At 47.4% G+C, this 13,197-nt stretch overlaps 1 protein-coding gene across 2 annotated transcripts in view; it reads left to right on the forward strand.

Moving 5' to 3' along the window:
- The window catches only part of LOC148143355 (uncharacterized), a 352,041-nt gene that overhangs the window by 37,531 nt on the left and 301,313 nt on the right, over positions 1-13,197 (forward strand). The gene's annotated exons all lie outside the window — the stretch shown is intronic.

The following is a 13,197-nucleotide window of genomic DNA, read 5'->3' on the forward strand; positions in this document are numbered from 1 at the left end:
GTGACGTCTCCCGGGTTGAGGGGGCGTGGCTGGGGAGGCTACCAACCAATCGGTGACAATGGGGGCGGGGCGATCGCTTTGCCGGCCCCCAGCCTCCAGAAAGGTGTTATTTTAAAAAGTTTCAACGTAGTGTTTTTTTAACTTTTCAGCCTATTGTGAAATGTTATTCTGGACCTCTGGAAGGGTCAAACATTAGGAAAGTTTAAAACATAAACAAAGGCATATTAAAAAATATAAATAAAAATAGGTAAGTTAACTTACAAAAGAGACCTCGCACTAAATATCAAAAAGGACAGCAAAAGCTTCTGTTGGTATGCTCATGGGAATAGAGTCGCTGAGCTCAGTGTGGTACCTTGGAAGATGAGAACTGTGAGTTCATGGGGGAACATTGAAGTGGCAGAGATGATCTCAGTTTTTATGTTGGCAGACAACAGAACTATTCCTATTAGAATTGGCAAGTCAGAGTCTATAGAAAGGGTAGAACTTAAACGTTGAGAGGGTAAAGGTACACAGTAAACTATTTGGATTGAGGACAGACAAGTCCACTGGTGCTGATAGCCGACACCCTGGGTCCTGAAGGAAGTGGCAGCGGAGATAGTGAACTCATTAGTTACAATATTCCAAAAATCTCTTAACATGGGAAAGATTCATTGCGTCTATTTAAGACTGAGATATACATATGTTCCTGATTGTCAAGGGGATCAAAGGTTATGGGAAGAAAGCTGGAGAATGGAGTTGAGAAACATCTCAGCCATGATTGAATGGTGGAGTAGACTCGATGGACTGAATGGCCTAATTTCTGCTCCTGTGTCATATGATCTTATGGTTCCATTGGTTTGGAAAAATGTTAATGTAACACCTGTATTCAGAATGGGAGGGAGGCCATATGTGGGAAATTGCAGACCAGTTCGTTGAACATTTGTTATAGAGTCATAGAGATGTGCAGCACGGAAACAGACTCTTCAGTCCAACTTGACCATGTCAAAAGATATCCTAACCTAATCTAGTCCCATTTGCCAGCACTTGACTCATATCCCTCTAAACCCTTCCTATTCATCTACCCATCCAGATGCCCGTTAAATGCTGTAATTGTACCAGCCTCCACCACTTCCTCTGGCAGCTCATTCCATACAAGCACACCCTCTACATGAAAAAGTTGCCCCTTAGGTCCCTTTTACATCTTTCCCCTCTCACCCTAAATCTATGCCGACTAGTTCTTGACTCCCCCACTCCATCGAAAAGACCTTGTCTGTTTATCCTATCCATGCCCGTCATTGTTTTATAAACCTCCATCGGGTCACCCCTCACCCTCCGAACCTCCAGGGAAAACAGCCCCTGCCTATTAAGCCTCTCCCAAACACTCCAACTCTGGAAACATCAGTGTAAGTTTTTTCTGAAACCTTTCAAGGGAGAAGGCAGGAAAATGGGGGTGATGAGCAGTCTTGATTGAATGACGCAGCAGACTTGATAGGCTGAATGGCCTAATTCTGCTCCTATATTTGTGAACTTTTGAACTCTGGAGCAGGCAGGACTTGAACCCAATCCAGGGTTAGGGTGACTACCTCTGTGCGACAAGACATCCAGAAAATCATCAAATCCTCCCCATCGGGGAATTGCACCCCCAGTCTCCTGAGTCACAGATGGGGATACTAACCACCAAACTACCGAGGATGCTGGACAGTTGCAAGATGATGGAGATAGGGGTGGAGAATAGGTGGGTGCTTCAGGAACTATTATAGACATGAAAGTGTGAATGGCATCCTTATGTACTGTGTAAAAACAAGGACTGCAGATGCTGGAAACCAGAATCTAGATTAGAGTGGTGCTGGAAAAGCACAGCAGGCCAGCAGCATCCGAGGAGCAGGACTAAGCCAGCCAATGATCTGACCTGTGCCACACAAGCACAGTCCCCCTGGAGTGTTACCTGAGGTATGTTCAGGCTGTAGGAAGAGATCCAATTCCCTGTTTGATCTGGAATGTAATCCCCACAGGCACACAGGGAGTGGTGATCCACTTGCTCCACATGTGGGAAGGGATTCACTGAGTCATTCAAATTCAAACACATCATTGACTTCCTACTGGACAGAAAGGATTAAACTTCTCAGCAACAACCACTTTTTAAAAAGTTTCATTTTTATAGTCGTAGCGAGAATCACAGTTTCTCAAACTGTGGGACAATACTGGTGATGTTGAGAGACCAGGTTTGGAATGCATGGCCGCCCAGGTAATAATGGTTGCTATGGGGCTCACAGTGATGACTGAGGGGCCTTTAGATGCTCGGTTCTTTCTGTGTTGTTGATGAGGCTTGGCCTCATGGACTGCTCTCTGAAATCAGATTCAAAATAAGTTTTGAAAATTATGAGAAAAATCATACCCAGAAAAGACAGTGAAAAACTGTTCACCATGGTAAAAGCATTGAGAATAAGAATGCAGATTCCAAATCCATTACAAGGAAGAAAATGTGATGTGAGAAAGAAATTTCCCACAGTGAGTAAATAGATCTGGAAGACAGCGCATGGAGCAGTGGTTAAAGCAGGTTCAGTTAAGAGCATTGGAAAATTATTTGATGACAAGCAATGTACCAGTTTCCAAGGAAATGTCAGGAAAATGACACAACGTCAGAAAGCTCATTTAGAGAGCTGCATGGACACAATGGGCTGAATGGCCTGCTTATGTGATTTAGTAATTCAGTGGTTCATAATTGCTTATCAGGTCTTCGTCAGTTGTGAACGTCAAGCTAACATCTGCTATTTTGTATGGTCAGTCAGATCAATGTTTTATAACTGCAGGGATTGGGACTAGGACCCCAGGTATTCACAGTATGTGTCAATGATTTAGATGAGGGAACTAATTGCAATATGTCACAAATTGCAGATGACACGAAGCTGGGTGGAAGGGTGAGCTGTGAGGAGGATGCAATGTTATTTGGACAGGCTGAGTGAGTGGGCAAATGTATGTCAGATGCAGTTAGTGTGGATAAATGTGAGGTTATCCACTTTGGTAGTAAAAATAGAAAAGCAGATTATTTGAATAACTGGAACCTGGGAGATGGGAATGTTCACCAAGAACTAATCCAAGATGGAGGACCGGAAAAGTTGTGGCTGTAAGAGCTGCTCCTTTGTTGAGATATTTTCAGTGTTGGAGGTGATTTCCTTGAATTCCAGAAGCAGAAATTAATATTTTATATGTCATGGCATTGTTTTGGAACTTTAGAGTAAAAAAAATCAAGACAACAGCACTTTCAAAAAGAAAGACAGCCAAAGGCAGCGATAACATGGTCTGTAAGGGAGAGAGAGAGAAAGAAACCTATCCTACTAACTGACACAGCAGTGAATCTGCATAGTTACTGCCTTTGCTGTTTGAAATCATGTATCTCTGGACATCTTGGAAAAATTAACAAACAGCAAAATTCGCAACTGATCTTAGAGGAACATGTGTAGGAGAGCTCACAGCACAACAACAGATTAGTGCATAGTTTTTAACGTAACCTTGCTGTACGTCTGCAGTAATGAATAGAGTGGGTTCTTTCTTGATTATATGTTTTGAGATTTTAGACCAGCAAGTCCACAACAGGGAATGGCCAATCACCTGCTCCAAGCACAGGAAGGGATTCATCAATTCCTCCAGCCTGCAGAGGCACTAGCGGGTCCACACCAGGCACAGCATGCTCACCTGCTCTCAGTGTGGGAAGGGCGTCACACCCTCCTCCCACTTGCAGAGGCACCAGTGAGTTCATGTGCCATCACAGGGTGATTGAAGGAACAAGGGCCAAGTGCCATTATTGACTGGACTATCAACCTAGTTCTGGGGACTCCTGGGTTCGAATCCAGCCACAGCAGATGGCGGAATTGGATTTCAGTCAGAAATCTGGAATTCAGAATCTAATGATGAAATAATTTTCTGGGAAAAGAAAACCATCTGATTCACTCATGTCAGGGTCTGTCTGCAACCCAATCTTGAGTCAGACCGGTTCTGTTTCCAAAGTAGGGATTTATAACATGTCACATGGATTGACTGCCTGAAGATTGTGTGCTTTTTGAGCAAAATATAATGTATATGCAAATAAAATTCTGCAATTACAATTTCACCCCATAAGCTGATGTGTGTGTGTGTGCATGAGAGCGTGTGTGTATGTGCCTAAGAACGTGTGTGTTTGCATACGAGCATTCTTGGTAAAGTGTGTGAGTAATGGGGTACAAGCCTGTGTGAGTGGGGTCACTTGTAGTGTGACATGAAACCAAGGTCCCTGTTGAGGCCATCCTCATGGGTTCTGAACTTGGCTATCAGTTATACAACACACATTGGAGCGGGCAGGGTGGGGCTTGTCTTTCAATTTGCAGAAGGTGGGAGACACTGGATGCTGTGATCCAGGGCAAACACATCCTGGAGGATATTCTCCAGAGAGATGGAGCTGGAAGACAGGCTGCAGACATGTTGAGGGTAAAGCGGGAAAGTTAACCAGACACGTTTTTCTGGGAGACGGTCATTCCCCTCTGAAGAGAGCCTTTTGTTTGCATCAGTGGACAGGGTCAGGAGGGTGTAAGTGCAGGTCTGGCAGGTAAAGGGGATCTGAGAGAGGGCTGCAGGTGGGAGGAGCTAACTGGTTGGGCAGTGGGAATAAAAACAACATTGGGGAGGGGGAGGTGGTGGTAAGTGACAGAACAGTGATAGGGATGGTCTCCGTTCTTTGCAGTTGTCAGCAGGAGCACAGATGGCATTGGTGTCTGTTTGGTGCCAGGATTCAGGAACTGATGTGCGCTGGGCTGGAGAAGTGGGAAAGGGAGTTTGCAGTGGGTGTGGTCCAACAATGTCAGGAGGAGAGAGCCTCTGCTGAGGGCACATGGGAAGTTAGAAACTACTAGGACAAAGCAGAACATCAAAGCTCTGGGCAGCACGGTGGCTCAGTGGTTCGTACGACTGCCTCATGATGTCAGGGACCTGGATTCGGTCCTACTCTTGAGCAGCTGTCTGTGTGGACTTTAACACGTTCTCACCCTTCTGTCTGCGTGAGTTAACTCTGGGTGCTCCAGTTTCTTCTCACAGTCTAAATATCTGCAGTTCAGGGCGGATCGGCCAAGCTAAAGTGTCCACATATGTGCAACCGAGGGTCAGTTAACCATGGGGAACTGCAGGAAAAACGGGTGGGTCTGGATCGGATATGTTTGGAAGGTCAGTCTGAATTTTATGGGCCAAATGGCCTGTCGGGATTATATGATTCTACTGCCTTAGCCAAGCATGTATTGAGAAATGATTGCCTCATGTCTGCTGTGGGTAGAGTGGGTTCCATTTCATGAGACACTGACACCAGTCCTGAGGAAGGTGGGATTTTCCTGTCAGTCCCCCAACCCTTTGCCCCCCCCCCCCTCCCGTCCACTTTCTCTCCTCACACTCTGCACCCACCAATTCTCTGTGCTCAGCCTTCTTCTCTCTCTTCCCCTCATTTTCTGCACCCCACCTCTGTCCCGTCATTTTCTCTCTCTCTCTACCCCGCTCCCCTGTCCATTCTCTCTCCCTTCTACCATTCCCCCATGCTTTCTCGTTCCCTCTTTGATTGCTGTATCTCTTTCTCAGGAAAGAGAGAAAATCGATAGTGATGACTCTACCTGGAAGACAGGGGTGTGCAAGAAATGGCTGATCTTTTAAATTAAGAACAGCTAAAATTATATATTCAGAAACATTGTTAACATCTAAAAGCATATTAATTTATTTTTTAAAAAGCTGCAGTCATGTTTCTGAAACTTGCATTGAAATAGACGCATAGAGTCATACAGCAGAGAAACAGATCCTGCAGTCCAACTCGCCCGTGCCCTCCAGATATCCTAAATTAATCTAGTGACCCATTTGACAGCATTTCGCCCATATCTCTCTCACACCTTCCTATTCAGATACCCATCCTTTCAAATGTTGTAACGGTACCAGCCTCCACCACTTCCTCTGGGCAGCTCATTCCACACACACACCACATTCTACATGAAAGTTACCCCTTAGGTCCGTTTTAAATCTTTCCCCTCTCACCCTAAATCTATGCCGTCTAGTTTTGGACTTCCTCTACACTGGGGAAAAGACATACAAAGCCGGACGAAATTCAAAAGGAATAAAATGTCGAGCCACAGGGAAAAATAAAATTGTGGCTACAGCTTTTTTCTCCTATTGACATTTGGACGCTTAAAATCTGTCAGTAACGCCAGCACCGCCACAGAGCGTACTGCGCATGCTTCTCTGTATCAGCGAGCACTGCGCATGTGCTGCGGTGGCAGCAAAAGCACTGAGCATGCTCGTCGCTGTCCGCGGAAACGGCGCTTGACTTCCTTCTGAAGGACCAATGGTGAGACCCGGAGGACCGGAATGAGCCTGATCCTCCTGCCAATCAGAGCCGCCTCTTTGTCTGAATGCGGAAGTTGGTCCGTGAGTTTCTGAAGCTACTGTTGTTCCTCTCTCTTGCTGTTGTTCCTCTTTGAATGAAGATTGAGCTTTATCCCAGACTGCAACTCTGCCCAACATCTGTGGGTACTGCACTCTCTTTTCTCACCCACTTTTTCATTTCTTTTTCGTTCTGGGATTCAGTTGCTGACTTGCACGAACTGAAGGGAAAGGGAGTGAATCCAGGGAGGGGACAGACTCTGGAAAAGTTGGTCCAGGTCTGTGCCTCAATTGGCAAACGCACAGCAAATGCAGTACCACAATGTAAAGTTAAAGTCTATTGATTTAAAAAAGGCAGAAAGGAGGTGCATGGTTTAAATGATAATATATTGCTATGTGGAGAAAGTGAGGACTACAGATACTGGAGATCAGATTCTGGATTAGTGGTGCTGGAAGAGCTCAGCAGTTCAGGCAGCATCCAACGAGCAGTCAAATCGACGTTTCGGGCAAAAGCCTTTCATCAGGAATAAAGGCAGAGAGCCTGAAGCGTGGAGAGATAAGCTAGAGGAGGGTGGGGGTGGGGAGAAAGTAGCTTAGAGTACAATAGGTGAGTGGGGGAGGGGATGAAGGTGGGGGTGGAGGGGAGGGTGGAGTGGATAGGTGAAAAACAAGATAGGCAGCAGGGACAAGTCATGGGGACAGTGCTGAGTTGGAAGTTTGGAACTAGAGTGAGGTGGGGGAAGGGGAAATGAGGAAACTGGAGAAGCCCACGTTGGGGTTGAAGTGTTCTAAGGTGGAAGATGAGGCGTTCTTCCTCCAGGCGTCTGGCAGTGAGGGAGCGGCAGTGAAGGAGGCACAGGACCTCCATGTCCTCGGCAGAGTGGGAGGGGGAGTTGAAATGTTGGGCCACAGGTCGGTGTGGTTGATTGGTGCGGGTGTCCCGGAGATGTTCCCTAAAATGCTCTGCTAGGAGGCATCCAGTCTCCCCAATGTAGAGGAGACTGCATCGGGAGCAACGGATACAATAAATGATATTAGTGGATGTGCAGGTAAAACTTTGATGGATGCGGAAGGCTCCTTTAAGGCCTTGGATGGAAGTGAGGGAGGAGGTGTGGGCGCAGGTTTTGCAGTTCCTGCGGTGGCAGGGGAAGGTGCCAGGATGGGAGGGTGGGTTGTATGGAGCGTGGACCTGATCAGGTAGTAACGGAGGGAACGGTCTTTGCGGAAGGCGGAAATGGGTGGGGAGGGAAATATATCCCTGGTGATGGGGTCTTTTTGGAGTTGGCGGAAATGTCGGTGGATGATGTGGTTTATGCAAAGGTTGGTAGGGTGGAAAGTGAGCACCAGGGGCGTTCTGTCCTTGTTACGGTTGGAGGGGTGGGGTCTGAGGGCGAAGGTGCGGGATGTGGACGAGATGCGTTGGAGGGCATCTTTAACTACGTGGGAAGGGAAATTGCGGTTTCTAAAGAAGGAGGCCATCTGGTGTGTTCTGTGGTGGAACTGGTCCTCCTGGGAGCAGATACAGCGGAGGCGGAGGAATTGGGAATACGGGATGGCATTTTTGCAAGAGGTAGGGTGGGAAGAGGTGTAATCCAGGTAGCTGTGGAAGTTGGTGGGTTTGTAAAAAATGTCAGTGTCAAGTCGGTCGTCATTAATGGAAATGGAGAGGTCCAGGAAGGGGAGGTAGGTGTCAGAGATGGTCCAGGTAAATTTAAGGTCAGGGTGGAATGTGTTGGTGAAGTTGATGAATTGCTCAACCTCCTCGGGGGAGCACGAGATGGCGGCAATACAGTCATCAATGTAGCGGAGAAAGAGGTGGGGAGTGGTGCTGGTGTAATTACGGAAGATCGACTGTTCTACGTAACCAACAAAGAGACAGGCATAGCTGGGGCCCATACGGGTGCCCATGGCTACCCCTTTGGTCTGGAGGAAGTGGGGGGATTCGAAGGAGAAATTGTTAAGGGTGAGAACCAGTTTGGCCAAACGAATGAGAGTGTCAGTGGAAGGGTACTGTTGGGGACGTCGGGAGAGGCAGAAACGGAGGGATTGGTGGCCCTGGTCATGGCGGATGGAGGTGTAGAGGGATTGGGTATCCATGGTGAAGATGAGGCGTTGAGGGCCCGGGAAATGGAAGTGTTGGAGGAGGTGGAAGGAGTGGGTGGTGTCTCGAACGAATGTGGGGAATTCCAGGACTACGGGGGTTAGGACAGTGTTGAGGTAGGTAGAAATGAGTTCAGTGGGGCAGGAGCATGCTGAGACAATGGGTCGCTGGAAAAGCACAGTAGGTCAGGCAGCATCCAAGGAGCAGGAGAATCGACGTTTCGGGCATGAGCCCTTCTTCAGCCTCATCGAGCTCATGCCTGAAACGTCGATTCTCTTGCTCCTTGGATGCTGCCTGACCTGCTGCGTTTTTCCAGCATCACATTTTCAGCTCCGTTCTCCAGCATCTGCAGTCCTCACTTTCTCCGAGACAATGGGTCGGCCAGGGTGGTCAGGCTTGTGGATCTTGTGAAGGAAGTAGAACAGGGCAATGCAGAGTTCCCGGACTATGAGGTTGGAAACTGTAGGTGAGAGATCCCCTGAGGTGATGAGGTTCTGTATGGTCTGGGAGATGATGGTTTGGTGATGGGGGTGGGGTCATGGTCGAGGGGGCGGTAGGAAGAGGTATCCTTGAGTTGGCGTTTGTCTTCAGCGGTGTAGAGGTCAGTGCGCCAGACTACCACTGCGCCCCCTTTATCTGCTGGCTTGATGGTGAGGTTGGGATTGGAGCAGAGGGATTGGAGGGCTGCGCGTTGAGGGTGAGAGGTTGGAGTGGGGTAGACAGGTTGAGACGGTTAATGTCCTGGCGGCAGTTGGAAATGAAGAGGTCGAGGGCAGGTAATAGGCCAGCGTGGGGGGTCCAGGTTGGTGCAGTGTGTTGGAGGTGGGCGAAGGGGTCCTCAGAAGGTGGTCGATTGTCCTGATTGTGAAAGTAAGCTCGGAGGCGGTGGAAGAAATGTTCAACGTCACGGCGTGTATTAAATTCATTGATGCGTGGACAGAGGGGGATGAAGGTGAGTCCTTTACTGAGGACTGATTGTTCGTCCTCAGTGAGGGGAGGGTCTAGAGGGATGGTGAAAACTCGGCAGGGCTGGGAGCTTGGATCTGGTGTGGGTGTGGAGCTGGGAGTGGGAGCGGAGCCAGTAGCTGGAGTGGGTGTGATGGTGGGAGGAATGGGGGTGGAGTCATGAGCAGGGGTGGGGTTCCCCTCAGGGTTCTGGGGGCCGGGAATGGAAACAGTGGGATCTGTGGGGGGCGTGTCAGCAGAATGCAGGTGAGTGGCGTTGGTGGGGGCGGAAGTGGTGGCAGACACGGCGGGATGGGTGGCGGAAGTCACTGAGCGTGTGACATCAGTGATGAAGTGAGGGGCGGAAGTGATGTCACGTGTGATGCATGAGGAATTGTGAGGGGCGGAAGTGGTTGTGGGAGTGGCCATGATGGGGGCAGAAGTGACATCATCAATCAGCGTGGGGGTGGCAGCTGCGCCAGAGTCAAGTGTGGTGCTTGAAAAGCACAGCAGGTCAGGCAGCATCCGAGGAGCAGGAGAGTCGACGTTTTGAGCATGAGCCCTTCATCTGGAATGATGTGTGGATGTACAAAGGGACCTCAGCATCCTTCTGCACCAGTTGTCAGACAGGTGCAGCAAGCAGTCAGCAAGGCAATAGGAATTGAGTTCAAAAATGGGGATGACTTCCTGTAATTAGGGGGGGTCATTGAATATATCCAAGGCTGAGGTCATCTGACTTTTGAACAACAAAGAAGTGGATGCTTATGGGGAAGGCAAGAAAATGGTTTTGAGACCATTACAGAATCATACAGCACAGAAATAGACCCTTCAGTCCAACTAGTCCATGCTATGTTCGCATACTAAACTAATCCCGTATGCCAGTGTTTGGCCTATATCCCTCTGTCACAAAGCTGGTCCTTTTTCTAAAAGCTGGTCCTTCTTCTCAAGGATACTGTCTCTTTGGTTTTTTTCAGAGTGGTGGTAAAACGGCCCCGGGATCCAAAACGGATGGTTTAGTACAGAAATGAAAAGGGTATTAGTTGGCTTTTTTGTTTATACGTCAACAGATGAGACTTTAGGCCCAAGCTTTTATGTTTTTGAAGTGACCTGCATAATGAAAGACGAGTGATCTGTGGTGAAAGCTGAGGCCTTGTTTAAGTGAGTTCAGCAGTGGACTGTGTGGAGAAAGGTTGTTAAACTCTCTCTCCTTCTGCCCTTCTAACTTCGACCTGTCAGCCTCTGTTTCAGTTTTACTGTATGTTTAAGGGGTTTGTTTATTGGGACTGTTGTGTACATTTGGAACAGCATAATTAAGTCTAGTTTAGACAGACTGAGTTCTGTGGGTACTCTATATTCCGTTATTTGTGTTCCATTCTATATTCTCGTGAATACATTAATCGGTTTTAAAACCTGGTAGTCAACCTAGCTAACTTTGGGTAATTTTCACTGTGCACTTACTGAAACAGATAGCAAAGTTACGGTCTGTGCTGCCTGCTTAAGCATGTTTTGAGTGGTCTGGCCTAGTCCATAACACGTCCAAACCTTTCCCATTCATGTCCTTATCCAAATGTCTTTTAAACATTGTAACTGTACCTGCATCCCCCACTTCCTCTGGACATTCCACACACAAACCATTCTCTATGGGAAAACAAAGGTGTCCCTCCTGTCTTTTTAAAATCTTTCTCCACTCACCTTCAAAATTTGCTCCCTAACCTTGAAACCCACACTCTAAGGAAAGGACACCCATCATTCACCTCATCTATACCCCTCATGACTTTATAAAGCTTGATAAGATCACCTCTCAGCCTCCTATGCTCCAGTGAAAAAGGTCCCAGCCTATCCACCAAGATGTAGGTATATTCATATCCAGTTCAATGTTGGTGCAGGCTTGAAAGACCAAATGACCTACTCCTGCTCCCAGTTCTCTCTTACTATGTCCAGGACAGCAAGAGACCATAAGACCTAGGAGCAAAAATTAGGCCATTCAGCCCATCAGGTCTGCTCCACTATTCGATCATGGCTGACAGGTTTCTCAACCCCATTCTCTTGCTTTCTCCCCACAACCTTCAATATCCTTGATGCACAAGAACCTATTTATCTCTGTCTTGAATATACTCAGTGACTTGCCTAACACAGCCTCTGTGGCAATGAATTCCATAGATTTCACACTCTCTGGCTACAAAGGTTTCCCCTTTATCTGTGTTCTCAAAGGTCTTCCCTTTACTCTAAGGCTGTGCCCTTGGGACCTAGTCTCTCCTACCAATGGAACCATCTTCCCAACATCCACCCTGTCCAGGCCAATCAGTATTCTGTATGTTTCAGTTAGATCCCCCAGGCATGGGCCTGTAAATCAGCGTAAACCAGACACTTCAGGATGAGTACAGCACGGGTTAGGTTCAGCAAAGTGAGAATGGAGGGAGGATGTGGGGATGGAGATTTTCAGCGTTTAGGAAATAAGAGAGGAAAGAAAGTTCAATCTAAATTAGAATTGAATGGATGGGCTGATGGGCCGAGGAGTGGCAGATAAAGTTTCATTTAGATAAATGTGAGGTGTTGCGTTTCGGAAAGGCACATCAGGGCAGGGCACTTAATGGTAAGGCCGTGGGGAGTGTTCCTGCATCAAGAGACCATGGAGTTCAGATGAGTAGTTCTGTGAATGTGGAGTCACAGCTAGACACGGTAGTGAAGAAGGCGTTTGGGGGCACTTGCCTTTATTGAGCAGAGCATTGAGTACAGGAGTTGGGAGTCATGTTATGGCTGTACATGACATTAGTTAGGCCACTTTTGGAATACTGCATTCAGCTCTGGTCTCCTATGTTAGAAAGATGTTGTGAAACTTTATAAGTGTTTGGAAATGATTTACAAGGCTGTTGCCAGAGTTGGAGGGTTTGAGTTATAGGGAGAGGCTGAAAAGACAGCGGCTGTTTTCCTGGAGCGTAGGAGGCTGAGAGATGACCTTGTAGAGGTTTATAAGGGGCATGGATAAGGAGTCCAAACGAGGGAGAGAGAAAAAGAAATTTACACTGCAGTGAATCTGCACAGTTACTGGACATTGCAGTGCATCTGGGAAAGGTTAATGAACAGCAAAATTCACAGCTGACCATGGAGGAACCTGTGTGGGGGAGCTCACAGAACAGGAACAGAGAAGTGTATAGTCTTTAACGTGTAACCCAGCTGTAAGTCTGCAGTCGTGAATGGAGTGGATTCTTTCTTGATTATATGTTTTACTGACATCTGTCTCTTGATTAAATTTTAAAAATATAAACCACAAGCACTGTGTTAGCCCGGAGCACTTTTTTTAGAGCAAAAAGACAGTACTATTTTCTGGGTCTGTAGATTGTGAAGGAGCAAAGGTAACCTTTATGAGAGTGATATGCTCTTCCTGTCAGATGTGGGAGATTAGGGAGAGTATCCATGTTACTGGTGATTATGTCTGCAGTAAGTGTGTTTGCTTACAAATCCTATTGGATAAGTGGCAGCAACAGTTCGAGGTAATGAGGAATTTACAAGACCTGGGGCTATGATGGTTTGGCAGTTATAGGAAGGGAGAAAAGCCGCAGCTACAGTCAGGGAGATGGGTTAACTCCAGGAAAGGTAGGGGGGGTAGGCAGGTAGTGCAGGAGTCTTCTGTGGCTGTCCCCATTTCAAACAAGTCTGCTGTTTTGGAAAATGTAGGGGGTGATGGTCTCTCAGGGAATGTAGCACGAACAGCAGTGTTGCAGGATGTGGAGATCTGGAAAGAGGAATTCACACAAAGCAGGGGCTGTACACACGTTTGTGTGCGGTTGAAG

Source organism: Chiloscyllium plagiosum, unplaced genomic scaffold, assembly GCF_037043375.1.
Source record: "Chiloscyllium plagiosum isolate Xiang-an unplaced genomic scaffold, Cpla_swu_hap1 HiC_scaffold_27, whole genome shotgun sequence".
In the NCBI taxonomy this organism is placed as follows: domain Eukaryota; kingdom Metazoa; phylum Chordata; class Chondrichthyes; order Orectolobiformes; family Hemiscylliidae; genus Chiloscyllium; species Chiloscyllium plagiosum.